Raw genomic sequence first — 10,365 nt, 5'->3', positions numbered from 1 at the left:
GAGTAGGGATGTAGAGATGATCTGGAAATAATTAAAGGAACGAATTGTGGGTGAATGTGGTAAAATACATACTATAAAGTCACAAAGAATTAGTAAAAATATTAAAAATTTTATTACTAATCAAATGCAGTCTTGAATTATGGTGGTTTAGTTTGTAGGGAAGGTGATGTGGCATTTTCCATCTCTGCTGAAGGCAAAACAAGATCAAATGAAGTTGTGCGGGACTAATCACAATCAACTAAGTAACCAGACTTACTTCCATATGGTGGGACTCTGGCATGTCTTTGCAAGGGAAATGAGGATTTTCTCCTTTTTTGGCAATATTTTAGACACAGCAAATCAGCTCAGTTCCTATGACACTTATCTTCAAAACTTCACATTTAGTTCATAGGAAAATTGAAATTAATTATTCTTAAGCATATGGTTTGTTCCTCCCTCCCTTCCTTATTTGATATTGTAGTGCATATGATTTTTTTTCTCCAAGGACATATAAAAGACAAGAGACTGGATCTAAAGTCTCTGAAGTGTTTCTGCTCCCAACCCTGTCTGTACTATCTGAGTTCTTTCAAGTAGTTAGCTTACTGGCTTCTGACACTTCTATAAAAATATCCCATAGAGCTTTTCTTATTACGTTTTCATTGACTCTCTCCGAGTGATAAAATGAAATTTTGTAAAGGGCTTTGAAAGCCATGCATATTGCAATTCCTCCACATTTCAAACACTAATCAAGTGTGACTATAAAAGACACAACCGCTGCAGTGAAAATTGGTGTAGCGGGTTGGGACTCAAGCCATTATTAATTCATTGGAAACTATTTTTTTTTTCTTTAAGATTATGGATCCTACAAAGTACCAGATAACACAATTCCTGAGATCAAAGTTTTTTGTTTCAATCACAGGGAACTTGGGTATCTAATCTTCCCAGCGTGTGCATTTCTGGGACAGTACAGCGGTTGCCCCAGCTGTGCCCTGAGTGAATAATGCAGAGTATTTCATAAGCCAGAGAAGCAACCAGTCTTACACTGTGCTCATAAATGATGGCTTTAAGGACAAAAGGAGCCTCAGATTAAAATAATAGGTCTAGGCGAGTGAGACTTCCTAGCATCCTACAACAGACTAAAGTGAAATTTCCTTTTAGGGGTCAATTTCAACATGCATTAGCTTGAAAATTACCCACTATAGTGTCCACAGAGTATTCTTATTTGCTTTTCCACCTTCAAAGACAAGCAAGTTGGAATCTTCAGTATGTACTATCATGGTGTGACAGTTCTATACATAAAAATAAAAAGGGAAAGTAGATGACAAAGGAAACTTGGCCAATTTTGTTTTATTTCATATAGTATACATACCCTTATTTAAAAATAAACTGGCCAATTGGACTCATACTCACCCCGTGTAGGTTGCTTTTCTCTGAATATACGGTAACCTCTTCTGAGTTCAGGAGGAGCAAATGAGGTCCCCTTCTAAGTCACTTTCCCCACTCCTTTTTCTTCTTTCTTTGAGACAGGGTATTGCCACATAGCCTAGCCGACCTTGAACTTACGATCCTTCTGCCTCACCACTCAAGTCTTAGAACTATTCTCATTTTGTGTCTCCAGGATACCTAGCTTTGTTCATCAGATACAGGAAATTGAGCCTTTACTGATATATATATATATATATATATATATATATATATATATATATATCTGATGATAAAGTATATTATGGAGTTAGATAGTCATTGTAAACAATTAGAAGGGTTTTTCTACGTAGCCAAACAGGAACTATGCAATACCAATGGGATCCACTATAGTCAGACTCAGAGAAACTGACTCTGGACAGTATTGCCAGCTCCAGCTCTTTTTTCTAAGATGCTGCTGAGAATGCTTTGTGGACCTCCTAGATGAACTTCTGTGGGCCCTTAATTTACTCTAGTAGCTTGGTGATTCTCTCATCATCTTTCAGCAACATCATCGTTAACTCTGCATGTTTTGTCTATAAAGAAGAGCACAGCTCTCTGAAAGTACCATGTATGTATGGTGTGAGGGTAAAGTTCAGACCTCTGCAGTCCTAGTGCTGACTGCTGGATTTAAAAACTTGCTGCTCCACTTACTCGTAGTGTGCCATGAGCAATTTGCTAAATTCTCTGTATTTGTCACGTTGGGTCCATATGTACTCTACCCCACAGGCAACGCTGAAGAGCTCATTAGATAAAGGGGGTCAAAGTTAATTTAACACATAGTAGACTCCAACTATGTCAGTGCTACACGAAACAACTGACCCCATGAGTTGATTTCTAAGAAAACTTTATTTTCCAACAGGACCTCTGAGAAGTCCTGATGTTGTGGCTCCTGTGGGCATTGAGGCTTAGTTATTGTTCCTTTGAGAATTGGGCCGTCTTTGAATTTTTATAGCTACGGACAAGGGATGGGATGAGAAACCCTCCTTAGCTCCGTCACTAGTTCCTGAGTATAAGAAACATTGCTATGATGACGTTAACTGGATCCCCGATGTTGTCCTCTTCCTCCTTGGCAGTGGTGGCTAAACAAGAGCACAGTGCTCTGCTGTTTAATCAGCTTGAGAGCTATTTTAAGTAGCTGACAGGTGTTAAGCGGAAACGTTTGCATTAAACAGGTTTTTTTTTGCCCACCCAAATCCCTGAGCTGATTTGCACAATGCAAATTGATTGGGGAGTGTTCTCAGGAAAAACACTCAAGGCAGAGTGACAGACACAGGCTTGGGCAGAGGGAGAAGATGAATCCTGATATACTCACTACAAAGATGTCAGGGTATATCTCAGGGAGCTCTCGAATGGGCATGAGGTGCCCTGAGTTGGGGCAGTTTGCTATACTCTCTGCATCTGTCAATCATTGCATGTAGCTGTGACTATGAAAAAGGAGGCCTCTTTTGACCCAGAGCAAAGACATTCAGGATAAGAAGATTAATATTTATTTGGGAGGAGGAACTTGTTATTATCTTCATTCCATATTAATTGCTGTGATTGCTTCTTGTAAATTCCTTGGATGCACAGGGACCTATTTCTTCTTTCTTCCTTGTGTGTCCCCCTGGAAGCTGAATTCTTCTTGGAATACATAGATGTTGCCGATTAAATAAAGGTTATGCTTTCTTGATTCATGATCTTTAATGTAATTTTTTCCTTTAGATTCCTCAGCTATGTTCCTTGAATTATCCCAAATGGTCGGACGAAATCTGTCATTACTTGCCCTTTATAAATTAGACCACTAACCAAGGAGAGAAGTACAAAGCCAGAAAACAAAACACAAGTGCCTTACTTTCTAGTCTAAGCCCTGCCCAAACCTAAATGAACAGTGTGGGCACAAGTTATTTCCAGTCTCCAAGTTTCACTTTCTTCGCCAACCTTAAAGACAAGCTTCATGCCCATCAGTTTTGAGCCATTATGACGCAACACCCTCTATTGATAGAACATTGAGGTAGTAGGCCCCAAAGAGTCCCATATCAGAATAATGATGTGGGATTCTCCTCTGCATGCTATGAAAATGTTTTATTACTATTGTTTAATAAAGAAGCTATTTACTCTGCCAATGGCTTAGCAGAGTAAAGTCAGGCGGGCAATCCAAACAGAGATATATAGAGAGAGAGTAGGCAGAGTCAAAGAGATGCATGTAGCTGCAGAAGGAGACAGATGCCATATCCTTATCAGTAAGCCACAGCCTCATACCAATACATAGATTAATAGAAATGGGTTAAGTCAAGATGTAAGAGTTAATTAATAAAAATCCTGAGCTACTAGGCCAAGCAGTTTCGTAATTACTACAGTTTCTGTGTGATGATTTGGGTCTGGGCGGCTGGGAACAAATGAGCAGTCTTCTTTTACAGAGTAAGACTCATTTGGGTTGTTCTTTACATTGAATCCTCACTTTGGTGGGTGGACTAAAAAAACAGCTGAAAAGAATGAAACCCTATGGGAAAGTTCTCCTCTAAGGCCAAGGTGGAACCCTGACAATAAAGACTGAATAAGAAAGTATCTAAAGAAGTGTTTGTATGGACATTGGTTGGCTTAAACGTGTAACCTAAACTAAGTTTCACTTGCATGATGAGAAATAGGGCACAAATGAGTTCCTTATAAGGATTATTTTAAGAACTAGATAAATTAGGGATTTTGTATTTAACACCTTGATTGACAACTTTGTTATACTGTGTCTGGAGGTTTTACTTCAGATATTAACATCATTAAAAATATTTTTATATTTATTTATTTTACATCCCAACCACAGTTTCTCTTTCCTCTTCTCTTCTAGGCCACTCCCTGCCAACCTCTCCTCTGTCCCACCTCATCCACTCCTCCTCTGATGAAACATATCTTTGCTTCTCAATTTTAATGAAATACCAACACTATGGTTCAGTGCTGTTCAACAGTGATCTAAGCTCAGTAAGAGTATTTAACCCCCATACTAGAAAACCTATCATTTAAAATGTTAGGTAACTTAAAACTGACAACCAACATCTGGTTTTTATTATTGTTGGGTTATATGCTAGAAACAATTCTATTTTTACTTGTCTAACTAAAGTCTTCTATACATCATCATAGGTATGGTGTGGTATTTCAGCATGTGCACACATGTACTGATCAAACAAGGATAACTAGGTTTTGCTACCTTATCCTTTTTATGCTTTTAGCCTTCGACCTCTTCTCATCACATTCTATATAAACTATATAGTTCATAGTCATGCATCATTTGACAAATTCTGAATTATCATTTTCCATTAGCAGTTGGTGAGCACTGACAAGCTTGCCCCTCTTCTTCCCTAGAGATTAATTTATTTTCTGCAGTGCTTGTTCTTTGTAGAGAACTTCACTCGTCAGCCTTCACCGATGGGATTTCTCATCAGCAGACTGGTAATTAAAAGAGCAGCACAATGTACTGCACGGAGAAGAAACAACAGCTTTCTGGACAAAGTGATCTTTTACTTTTTCTTTTACTTTACCTTCTCCTTAGTCTATGTCTCCACAAGATCATGAACTACTAACAAAACAGGTCTTTTAGTAGTGGGATATGTTGTGGCAAGTGAGCTGACTTTGCAACCAGAAAGACCTAAGAGTGAACTCTACCTCAATGTCATGACTTGTGATTTTGCCTCTAAGTTTTAAATTGGGATATAAATTCCTATATCACAAGAATACTCTTGCGCACAAAGAAATCACTTATGTGAACATTGAAATTTAGATGTGGAGCACCTATTTTGGAGAGCAGAATTGGAAACTATGGCCTGTGGATATATCCTAATGCCTATTTCTATACAGCTCGGAAGTTAACAAATGTTTGTTCTTACTTCTAAGTCCTTAAAAAGGAAAGACAAGATAGTATTTTCTGGTATGGAAAAAATAATATGAAATTTAAATTTCAATACCTGTACGTAGCATTGTATTAGGACATAGCTACATTGATACCTTTATATGTGGTCTATGGAGGCTTTGGTGCTAAGGGAGCAAAGTTGAGTGGCTGTAACAGATGTTTACTATCTAGCCCTATAGAGAAAAAGTACTCTAATCTGTGCACTAGAAAAAAAAATTATTGGTTCTCGGTTATACCAATAATCCACTTAAGCATGTTTTTCTTGTGATTCTGATATAGGAGATGTTTAGGAACCACATTTTAAACAGTGATACAGAAGGGAAACAGAAGAGTATTTTTCTTATTCTCACCTATCATGCCTACTGCATCAGCAAATTCTATTGGTTTATCTTTAGTCTATAGGATATGACTTTTTCCCTTCCATAACTACTGCTATCATGTTAATTCAAATATCTGCTATTATTAACCATTGTTTCACAACTTTTTCCTTCTTAAATAATGTCTTACTAGATTGTCCAGACTGACCTTGAACTCAGAGGCTCAAGACTTGAATTCTAGCCTGTGTCTACTGAGGGCTGGAATTGCAGGCACATACTATCACATGGATGACCAGGATTCTTAAATCGGCTAACTAATTCTTCTTCTTCTACCATTGTTCCAAGATGCTTGCTCTCAATACAATAGGCAGGTGCAACCTGCTGAATGCTAAGTCAGTCCAAGAAACCCTGAGAATATCCCACAGAAATGTTCTATTTTTACCCATCTCTTTGTTCAAGTTCCATTGGATTCCTACTTCTCAAAGCCCCAAGAGGAATTCCAGTCATACACTTTATCCCAAAATTACGATGACCCTTCCTATTCCCTCCTGTAGACCAGCCTTGAGCTATTTTAGTGGTCTCTTCTATAACCATCTTGCCTGAAATGATAAACTTTTAGCTGACTCTGCCTCTTTCTTTCAGATAAAGTAGCATATGCTTTCCTTTTAAATTTTGATTATTATCCTCCTGCACCACAGGTGGGTACCATGATTACAGGAATTTTTTTTTTAACATTTCCATCTTGTTATAATTTTAGACACTAAGAAGCTATTGGGTGTGTGGTGAACTCTCAATATTTCTTGAACAAAGAAATGCCCTTCAGATTGCTATTCTGTACTTTATAGACAATGTGTGGCAACTCTCAAACATTATATTTTAAAAAGGTAAAAATATTTTCCAAGAACAGAAACCTAAGGCTTAGCTCTAGCTCTGAAAAATAACCAACTATGAATTAATCACCACAAACGAGAGAGGGGTGGCAGCTGTTCACACGTGTTATTTGGTACTTGATCTTAGCCCATAGCTAAATTTCAAAATGTGCCAAAAAGGGAAAGCAAACAGTTGGCACATCTTTGAAGCATGGATGAAAACCCATTTGAAAATGTTCAGAAGTTATCCCACAGAGGACTCAAAAGTGACTGAGGGCGTCGTGAAACTCCTCCCTAAAAGATGCTGGCTCACAGTTTAGCAGCTCAGTCTCAGACTTAGCATTAGGAATCTGTCTCTTGGTTCTCAAGGATAGTGGGATGTCTGTAGTCTTGATTTACTAATGTTTTAGGAAATACCAGTTTTATAAAATAATTTAAATCGGTTTTATATATTACAGCTTGATGTCTACAAAATAGGTAAAAAAAAGAGATTTTCCTTCATTTTAATCTTCTCAAACAGTTGACTTTATGGCAATATTTTTATATTTTTAGCTGGAGTGGCAGGTGAGTTTTGGAGATGTGTATTCCTTCTAGTGAAGGTCATTTGCTTAGCTTATACTTTTTAGAAAGAAATGAAATAAAACTCCATTTATGTCTGTTCAAATGATGAATGATTTGTTTTAATCTCCGAGGAACTTCTCTGTGTGATTCCAAATTCCTCAGTTAATCACATCAACTAAATAATTGGTTCAGTGGATCTGCAATTCAATGTAAAAACAACCACCTTTGTATTAAACTTGTGGTATTTCCACAAGAATGGATGATAAATGCCTCAAAGTAAAGGTGTTCATATCAATTTGCATTCTAAAATCTAAGTAATTGTCAGAAAAAAAATGATTCCTGTCTACTTTCAGATTTCTTATAAGTAAGAGTATGATAGGAACAAACTTCTCTTCATGGTAAACTTGGCTCTGTCCACTGGAGTGGTCACCAGAGTGGCGAGCAGAAGCAAGAACGAACAAGATCAGACTGTCGACGTGACCTAGAAAGTCTCCTTTAAAATGAATCTGGCTTATAGCCATTGTTTTAGTTTGAGATAATATAATTATTCTAATATCCTCATCTTCCACTTTTCTGCTTTACTATATACTACTGTAAATCAGTTTATAGACAGGAGAGAGATGACAGACTGAATTCGCCCACTGCAGGCCTATAATCCTTTTATGTGAGGATAGGACTATAATAGCAGGTGACCTTTCTGTTGTGTTACATATTTTACAAATCACTTGAGGTACATTATTTCATTTGATATTTTTCAATTCTGTGTCTCAGTAATTATCATCAAAACGCATTCACTAACAAGGAAATAAAATGCAAAGTTTTGTCAAGACATGCAGCCCTTAGTTGTATTCTCAGGACTCAGGGCCAAGTCTACATCCTCCATTCTTTCTACAGTATAATTATTTAAATTTACTTTTTTTCCACCACCAAGAATAGAAACACTGTGAGGGAGAAATGCTATTATCCCCTTTTGTAGATAATGTCTGAAAGGTGGTGTTGGGAGCAGAAATTAAATCTGGGCATACAGGCTGAAAACTTTATTTTAATGCATGTTTTACCCTGGGTGGTATGCTGCTATTGTGATTTGAGAAAGATCAAAAAATTTAACGGCTGCTGCTGGGGACTATAATTGATAAGAAATAAAAAAAAAATCCAAGAGAACAGAAGACCTTGGCACATTCTGCCTAAAGACACCTAGCATGGCATCATCCACCAGTCCATGACAGCACTGAATGGAGATATTAACCCCTTATGGGAAGGAACATGATTTCTAGAGAAACTGTTTAACTTTCTAATTTGAAATCCTCTCCTTTCCCAATCAGATTGTGTCCTCCTTAGAAAGTCAGAAAACTGTAGGTTTTGTCTTTATATTTCTCTCACATTATAAAAATTGGTAACAATGATGAGACAGTTTCAGGCTCTTGATAGTAACTCATTTAATTTTAACCCTGTACAATTGATATTACTGTATCTCACTCCTTCTTATCTTTAAAGATGAAGAAATAATCCCAGAAAATTAGGTAATGACAGAAAGGGATTTTAAGAATGGAAAGAAAAAAAGGAGTAGGCAGAAAGGAAAAGAAGGGCAGGAAGTACGAAAGAAAGAGAGAGGGGAAGAAACAAAAGAAGGATTAGGAAGAAAAAGAAGCGAGGAGGAAAAAGAGACATCATAAGATGATGAGATTAGGAGGGTTCTGTGCAGACCTAGTCATTAATTTACAGATCTCTGGTACCTTCAATCCAGGCACAAGCAAGTCAGAGAAATTTCAGATTTGGGTAATTCTTGACCATTTTAGTGCAGCACTCCCTACTTGCTCTTTTTTGGTTCTGTTTGTTTATTTTATGCTACTCATCCTTGATGGAGGAAGGTCATTGGTTGATTAAATAAAGAAGCTGCTTGCCCTGATAGGTTAGAACGTAGGTGGGAGGAGTGAACGGAGCAGAATGTTGGGAGGAAGAGGAAGTGAGCTCAGAGACTCGACAGCTCTCCTCTCGGGGGCAGATGCCTCAGAGAGACACGATGCTCCACTCTTGCGGGCAGAGGCGAGAGCTCTGCTCTCTGAGGCACACGCGATGAAGCTCCGACCCAGGATGGACGTAGGTTAGAATCTTCCCGGTAAGCGCGCCTTGGGGTGCTACACACAGATGATTAGAAATGGGCTAAATTAATATGTGAGAATTAGCCTAGAAGAGAATGGGTCAAGCAGTGTTTAAAAGAATACAGTGTCCGTGTAATTATTTCGGGTAAAGCTAGCCGTGCGGGCGGCTGGGTGCCGGGGATGCAGCCCTGTCGACCCTATTACTACACATCCTATCTCTCACAACTAACAGCACCATAGTGGGAAGGAATGAAGCCTGGTATCTGAGAACAGAGAGCTCTCTGTCTGCTTCTCTTTGGAGTTTGGTAGGATGTTGTGCCAAAATGAGTCTATTTACATGGTAACTGGAGCTTGAGGTAGTTTGACTGTTGCTTGAGAACGGAGCATTTGCTTCATTTTAATGTTCACAGGTGCCTCTTTACTCTTAGAATGACACTCTGTTTCTGTTCTGCCTTACAGGTTGAATATCACAGTCAACAAAGACTGCATCTAGAATCCCAACTATAGATCACAGATAGTTTCAGTCTCTCTCCAGCTGTGGCTAGCTGAGCTGGCTACAAGTTTACTATTTCCTCAGTTTCCTGCCTTACGCTCTCCTAAAATGGATGTATTTTGATGGGGAAAAATGCATGTAAAACTGTGGCTTTCAACTGTAAGCATGTTATAAATCTACAGTATTATTTTCTGTCTCATAAATATCTACTTTGTCCCTGAATAATTTACATGGTTTCCTTTTATTTTACTTTTTGGTTCTTTTTGCTTTGACTCCACCCCGTTATTTCTTAAAAAGAAATATGCATGCAGGAATCCTATAAACAGTCTTTGCAAGCAGTCGGTACGCCCTCCTGATGGGTTCCTCTTACCTTTTTCTTCACGTATACAACTCTTCAAAACTGAAAAACATCAAAAGTAACAAGATGCAACGGAAGCCACTTGGACAGTGAACATAAATGTTGCCATGGAAAAGGAAGTCAATTCTTCTAGGTGAAAAACAACTATCTCCTAATGACCTCTAGAAGAATCTGGACTGGGCCAGGGCAAAGACAAACACAAATATAAAAGGTTTTAGAACATAAGGCTCAAAGATAGTCCCATGATGTGAATTTAAATTGTCTATTCTGTTTCCTGAAATACACACGTGATGTTTCTGTGATGTTTAAGACATATTTATTTAATGTGCAAATGTTTTGTCTCTTACTTTT

At 38.0% G+C, this 10,365-nt stretch overlaps 1 protein-coding gene across 1 annotated transcript in view; it reads left to right on the top strand.

Moving 5' to 3' along the window:
• The window catches only part of Themis (thymocyte selection associated), a 203,027-nt gene extending 193,366 nt beyond the window's left edge, over window positions 1-9,661 (top strand). Inside the window, exon 6 of the mRNA XM_026787485.1 lies at window positions 9,623-9,661. The gene's annotated coding sequence lies outside the window, so the exon portion shown is untranslated. The remainder of the gene's footprint in view (window positions 1-9,622) is intronic.
• The last annotated feature ends 704 nt before the right edge of the window (window positions 9,662-10,365 follow it).

This window comes from Microtus ochrogaster, linkage group LG9 (assembly GCF_000317375.1).
Source record: "Microtus ochrogaster isolate Prairie Vole_2 linkage group LG9, MicOch1.0, whole genome shotgun sequence".
Lineage (NCBI taxonomy): Eukaryota > Metazoa > Chordata > Mammalia > Rodentia > Cricetidae > Microtus > Microtus ochrogaster.
The sequence above is the reverse complement of the archived record's forward strand: the minus strand, read 5'-3'. Positions and strand labels throughout refer to the sequence as shown.